General features: G+C 46.6%; 1 pseudogene; it reads left to right on the top strand.

Annotated features, from left to right (window-relative positions):
- Window positions 1-1,315: 1,315 nt before the first annotated feature.
- LOC148542340 (uncharacterized) lies at window positions 1,316-2,223 on the top strand (annotated as a pseudogene).
- The last annotated feature ends 5,168 nt before the right edge of the window (window positions 2,224-7,391 follow it).

Raw genomic sequence — 7,391 nt, 5'->3', positions numbered from 1 at the left:
CCGGTGGGTGTGGTACCCAAGAAGGAACCTGGTAAATTCAGGCTGATCAACATCTCTTACCCTCAGGGAACCTCCGTCAATGATGCAATTCCTATGGAGTACCAGTTATTTGAATCGGCTCTTTCGATTGTTCGGGAGGCTGGGCCTGGGTCATTACTAGCCAAGATTGATGTTGTCAGCTTTCCGCTTACTCCCCCTTAATCCGGATTCATTCCAGTTTATGGGGTTTTGATTACCGGATGGTTACTTTCTACACAGACAAATGCTTGCCTATGGGCTGTTCGGTGTCATGTGCCTTTTTCGAGCATTTCAGCACATTCTTACATTGGTGTGTTGTGGCAGGCACGGGAGAGGTCGGGCTAGCACATTACCTTGACGATTTCCTTTGCGTTGAGCCTGCAGATTCCCCCCGCTGTGCCTCCCTCCTTTTCTCGGTGCGGGCTTTATTTGTCACATTAGGGGTTCCAATTGCGCATGATAAAACGGAGGGTCCTGCCACGCGTATTTCTTTCCTGCCACGCGTATTTCTTTCTTTCTATCGAGATTGATACTCAGGACTGTTGCTGCCGGCTGACATTTGACAAGTTGTTAAAATTGCGGTTGGCTATTGATATGGCGCTAGAATGTGGTAAGTTGTCTCTTCGCCTGACGCAATCGCTTTTGGGCCTGCTTAACTTTGCCTGCAGAGTTATGCCGATGGGGCAAATTTTTGCAGAAAATTGGAGAGAGCTACTTGCGGAGTGACGCGCCCTAATTTTTTCATTCGTTTTTCAGCTGAGATTAAGCGTGATTTTAGGACTTGGAAAGTTTTCCTTTTGCGTTTTAACGGTGTGCTTATTTGGCCCTCCCCTGAGTGTAGCAATGCCCAAGTGCAGCTCTTCACCGATGCTGCGGGGTCTACTGGTTTCGGCGCTTTCCTTGCCGGTTCTTGGTGCGCTGCATGGTGGCCGGCGGATTGGGTTAAGGAAGGCCTCACAAGGAACATGTTGTTGCTTGAGCTCTTCCCCATTGTGGTTGCTTTGGAGATTTGGGGGGAGCGCTTGGGTAATCGCTGCATAGTTTTTTGGTGCGACAACCTGGGTGTAGTGCAGGCGATTAACCGACAGAGTGCTTCTTCTCTGCCGGTTGTTTGTCTGTTATCTCGGCTTGTCCTGCGCTTCCTTAGCTCGAATATTCGTTTTGTGGCAAGGCATGTGCCTGGAATTGATCATTCTATTGCAGATGCGCTGTCACGTTTTCAATGGTTTCGATTTCGAGTCCTGGCCCCTCGAGCCCGATGCGCTGGTGACCCCTGTCCTCCTTATATTTGGCAGATCATCAGGCTGGCATGGAGGAGTTAGCGAAACAGGCCATAGCCCCGAAGACGCTATGCTGCTATCAGGCGGGATGGCTTGAATGGGAGCAATTCCGTGCTTCCTCGGCCCAGTCCGGTAAGAGCATGCATCAGGCGATGCTTGCTTTTGTTTGGTCTTGTTATCAAAGGGGGCGTTCCTTGGCTGTGGTAAAACATATATTGGCGGGGGTAGCTTACTTCTCTGCACTATACGGTCAGGTCGCTCCTTCAAAGAGCTTCCTTATATCGAAGGCTTTGAGTGGTTGGTCCAGGCTGTCTCCCTCGGCTACGGATGTTAGGCGTCCGATTGACCTCCCACTTTTAACACTGTTATTGCAGGCGACTTCGGTAGTTTGTTCTTCCAAGTTTGAATCCTTACTGTTTAAATTGAGTTTCGCCATGGCTTTTCATGGTGCGTTCCGTATTAGCGAGTTTGTTGCTCCATCCAAGCGAGTCGAGTCTCCTCTGCTGGCCACTGATGTTCAGGTGGAGAAGGAAGTGTTAGTTTGTCACCTGTGGCATTCCAAGACTGACCAGGCTGGTAAAGGGCGTTGGATCATGCTTCGGTCATGCACTGATTCCAGTATTTGCTCCGTTACCTTGGCACGCGCTTTCCTACTTGTCAGGCCGCTGGGAACGGGCGCTTGGTTGATGCATGAGGATGGGTCTCCGGTTACCAAATACCAGTTTGGTCAGGTCTTGAAGCGCTGCTTGTCGGCGGTTGGGTTGGCCTCAAGTGAGTTCGGCACTCATTCATTTCGCATAGGAACTGCTACTGTTGCGGCTTCCTCGGGTCGCTCAGATTCGGAGATTCATCTCTGGGTCGGTGGCGATCTCGGGCCTTTCGTCGATACATCCGTCCGGGTTTACTAGTTTCTTCTTCCTTGTAGCTAACCGGAGGCCTAACTACTCGCCGACATACTGCGGGAGTCCGTGAGGAATTTTATTTTCCCCCGATTTAATTGGCATTTTATTCAATATATAATGGCGTTATTAATTAGTTTAATCATGGGGGGTTTTATTTTTGCCTCAGGTCCGGTTGGCTACACTTATGTCCTTTGTCCGTCTTGTTGGTCTTTGTCTGAATGACTGAGTCAGTACGTTTTTTGACATTTTCATTCCTGACTTTTTTATTATTTTTCTAGGCATGGTGGAGTTACGACCAGTTTGGATTTGTGGGACATTCTTTTGTTTTTTGGGCGTCTAAATTTGTTTTGGCTTCTGATTTGGAGTGGTTTCCTACGGCATCATTGGTTTGTTGGCTCGGATTTCGCGGCATGCATTAATGGGCAGATTATTGGAAGCTTTGCAGAGATTTGGTATGCAAAAGTGTTGGTGGTGCATCTCGGGGGCAATGACCTCGGACATCGAACTGCTTTAGATCTGCGTTCAGTCATGATTAGAGACCTTCATTTTATTGCCGAGGTATGGCCATCTTGCAAAATAGTGTGGTCTGATATTGTCCAGAGACGTGTTTGAAGGGGTGCTGTATCTGTGGCACGGGTGGAGATTGCGAGGAAGAAAGTTAACGCGGCAGTGACGCGTTTTTTTGGTAGCCAATGGTAGCTATGTGGTGGAACACAATTTAATTAAATATACAGACGTCAACCTTTACCGGGCCGATGGGGTCCATCTTAGTTCTGCAGGGCTTGACAATTTTGTGGGGAATTTGTATAATTGTTTTGCTGACTTAGTTTGAGTGTTTGGAATTTTTTAGCTGCTTTTGGTGGTGGCGCATCGGTTTTGGCCTCGCTATGGCGGTAAAGAACAGTTGGTGGCTGGTTAAGGGTTAGTTTAGGTTAGTGGGTGCGCTCTCATTATCATGATGGGAAAGATAGCAGGCCAATTGTTCTGACCGGGAAGTGACTACACCGCCTGAACGGGTGGGGTTCTCTTATTGTGAGAGTTGAACACCAATGTTGGAGTGTGTGGTTCATTGTGTTTGTCATGTCCGTTCTTTAATGCCTCCACCAATTTCATTATGAATTGGTCAATAAAATTTGACATTATTTTAAAAAGCCAGCACTGTTGTCTGCCTCGTTAATTATTATTGTTAAGGTATTTCTGGTTAATATGTTTAGTATAAAGAACATGGGGGACAATGCACAGAATACACTGCTAGTGAGTTTATATATTTACTTGAGGAGGGCAGAGAACATCTATCAACTGTTTACTGGAACTGAGACATTATGTGCAGCAGCAGCTCCTACCCTCTTGGATTAGGGAGGGGGGTCTGCTGCTGCCGAAAGAGAGGAAGAGACAGTCCAGGCCGTATAGGTCCTGGTACCTGTGCAAGTGATCTGGCTGGCACCAGGACAGGCGCATGTGCACAAGCGGTGGTTGTGCCGCACATGAGCAAAACTCAGGCAACTAGGGACTGCATGGGCTGTAACCCCTAGAAGCCGGGAAAGGCAGAGGATTGTCTTCCCGCTGCAGAGCCGGCCCTAGCCAATTTGGTGCCCTAGGCAAAATTTGGTCTTGCGCCCCCTAACAGATAATCCCAGCACCAATCTAAGGCCCCCATTTATCAAAGAAGCATAACCCCTTTAGCGCTCGCTAAAGGGGTCATGCCATTTTTTCTGGATTTAACAAACAGCAGTAATCAAAGATTACCGCTGTTTGTAAAGCATCGCTCTCGCTATCTTTTCTGGCTTCAGCGAAACCTTCCAGGCAATGCCGGGTCCCCGTGTTATGCACATGCACAGACGGACCGTTGTGCATAACACCGGAGCCCCGTCACTGGCAGCGTTAGGCTGCCAGCAGTCCAGCGGAGGACCTGGCCGAGGAGGAGGACTTCACGGGACCTTGCTGGAGGGGTAAGTATTGGTGAATACCGGTAAATTTTTCGTTTGTATCACATTCATAGTATACTAAACGAAAAATTGTGCTGGTGCTTACCATCGGTGATAAATGGGGACCTAAGTGTTTATACATGGATACCAACGGTGAAAGGTGCAATAAAAAGCAGTGTGTGTGTGTATATGTGTGTATATATATATATATATATATGGCATGGGCGGCACTCCTCAGATTTCAAGTAATGTGTATGTGTGTATATATATATATATATATATATATATATTGTATATGTTGTATAGGTGCGGCACTCGGATAAAAAATGCAGCTACCAAAGCTCATCAACGTTTCACTATATAAAGGCAAACTGTCTTCAGGATATAGAAACAGTACAATCACTCACCTATATATACCCCATCACCATGTGTAAATCGCGGCATCCTGATTTCCCTGTCTGCACCATGCGGCGGTAGCGGATGACATCATCGGCGCACACCAGTGACACATACAAGCACCGTCACCTAGCAACCATATACAATGTAACAAAAACATAGCGATTGCAATAGATCATTCCTAAATTGATATATATTAAACAACTCAGCTACATAGTATATAAATACATATCTAAGCCAATCAGAGACTTATCACACGCTATTCGTAAAGACTGCGGCACAAGGACAGACGAAGAAGAACCAAAAGCAGCTGTGAAAAGAGCCATATTGACATTACTAACAACCATAATACACTGACATCAAAAATATGGTGTTACAGTCATTGGCCCTCATTCAGAGCCGCTCGTTAGCGGCAGTACGCTCGTTCCGAGCGATGTTTGCACATCTGCGCATGCGTACGGTTTTTAGTACGCATGCGCGAACCAGTCAGTGCGGCCGAAAATCGTTGGTACGCAATATAGCGAGTGCCTGCTATTTTGAATGACAGAATGAGGCGTATGTGGGTGGTAACAGGGGAAGGTGCTTGAAAATGGGGAGTGGAGATCCGAACGCAGGCGTGCTTAAAGGTCAAAACGGGCGTTTTATGGGTGTGCATATTTAAAACAGCAGCGTCATTGTTCACGTCACTGGGTTATTTTATAGCCAGAACTGCTCGCAAATTTGTGGTAGCAAACACCAACCACAAGAATAGCGAGCAGTTCATACGCTGGTCGATGTACTCGATTAATCTAATAAATAGCGGACATGACGTAGGATGCGAGCGGCCAGGGGGCGTTTTTAACAAATAAACGAGCGTATGTTTTGCTCGCTCGTTCAGACTTAGAGGTGTGAACAGACTGCAATGTGCGTACGGATCATTTGAATAGCCACCCCTTGTTTTAAAACGAACGACCGCAAATAGCGAACGGCTCTGAATGAGGGCCATTGTTCCCAACTAAATCCATTGCCCTATACATATATTTATAATATGATAAAAATAAATGATGGAATATCATTACATGTAACACAATTACGATAAACAGACATTTTTACAGAAACGAAAAAGAAGCAATCACCAGGTAAGATGAAACGGCCAGGAACCTGGAGGGAACTCAAGTCTACCTAGCACCCCTGGTGTCACATGTCACAAAAACCTAATTTAATCTAGGAGAAACCAGAAAAACTGATGTCTTCATTAAGGGCTTCATTCAGAGCCGCTCGTAAGCGGCAGTACGCTCGTTCCGAGCGATATTTGCACATCTGCGCATGCCTACGGTTTTTAGTACGCATGCGCGAACCAGTCAGTGCGGCCGAAAATTGTTTGTTCGCTATATAGCGAGTGCCTGCTATTTTGAGTGACAGAATGAGGCGTATGTGGGTGGTAACAGGGGAAGGTGCTTGAAAATGGGGAGTGGAGATCAGAACGCAGGCGTGCTTAAAGGTCAAAACGGGCGTTTTATGGGTGTGCATAATTAATACAGCAGCGTCATTGACCATGTCACTTGGTTGTTTTATAGCCAGAACTGCTCGCAAAATTGTGGTAGGAAAAACCAACCACAAGAATAGCGAGCAGTTCATACGCTGTTCGATGTACTCGATTAATCTAATTAATAGCGGACATGACGTATGATGCGAGCGGCCAGGGGGCGTTTTTAATAAATAAACGAGCGTATGTTTTGTTCGCTCGTTCGGACATGGAGGCGGCAACAGACCGCAAGGGGCGAACGGTTCATTTGAATAGCCACCCCTTTTTTTAAAACGAACGACCGCAAATAGCGAGCGGCTCTGAATGAAGCCCTAAGACCCTTAGGGGTATATTTACTAAGGTGCGGGTTTTTAGAAGTGGTTTTGTTGCCCATAGCAACCAATCATTCTAGCTATTACCTTCTAGAAGGTGCTAGATAAATCTTAAGTAGAATCTGATTGGTTGCTATGGGCAACAAAACCACTTCTAAAAACCCGCACCTTAGTAAATTTACCCCTTAGGGTGTAAAACACCCAATCTAACAATCCACTCGGCTTCTCGTTTGAGCAGAGCCGTACAACGATCACCACCCCGAGGGAGAGGAGGGATATGATCAATCATTCTGTACTTAAGGGCAGCTAATGTATGTTTACGTTCCAGAAAATGTCGGGCTACCGGTTGGTCACTTAGCCCACTGGCTAAGGCAATCCTGATAGAAGAACGATGAATTATGGTTGTTAGTAATGTCAATATGGCTCTTTTCACAGCTGCTTTTGGTTCTTCTTCGTCTGTCCTTGTGCCGCAGTCTTTACGAATAGCGTGTGATAAGTCCTATGATTGGCTTAGATATGTATTTATATACTATGTAGCTGAGTTGTTTAATATATATCAATTTAGGAATGATCTATTGCAATCGCTATGTTTTTGTTACATTGTATATGGTTGCTAGGTGACGGTGCTTGTATGTGTCACTGGTGTGCGCCGATGATGTCATCAGCTACCGCCGCATGGTGCAGACGGGGAAATCAGGACGCTGCGATTTACACATGGTGATGGGGTATATATAGGTGAGTGATTGTACTGTTTCTATATCCTGAAGACAGTTTGCCTTTATATACTGAAACGTTGGTGAGCTTTGGGATCTGCATTTTTTATCCGAGTGCCGCACTTATACAACATATACATGAACTTTCTGTGGGGGCACCGGTCCAAGGTAACAACATTTTTTTTTGTGAGTGCCGGATCTGAGCTCCGATCACGGCAGTATCTAGAGAGGGGGAAAGTAGCGTCGCGGAGAGGGGGGGGGGCAGCGTCGCGGAGAGGGGGGGCAGCGTCGCGGAGAGGGGGGGCAGCATTCCAGTTGCCC

Source organism: Taudactylus pleione, unplaced genomic scaffold, assembly GCF_031769625.1.
Source record: "Taudactylus pleione unplaced genomic scaffold, aTauple2 ptg000013l, whole genome shotgun sequence".
NCBI classification, from domain to species: domain Eukaryota; kingdom Metazoa; phylum Chordata; class Amphibia; order Anura; family Myobatrachidae; genus Taudactylus; species Taudactylus pleione.
This window is presented reverse-complemented; position numbering and strand designations above follow the sequence as displayed.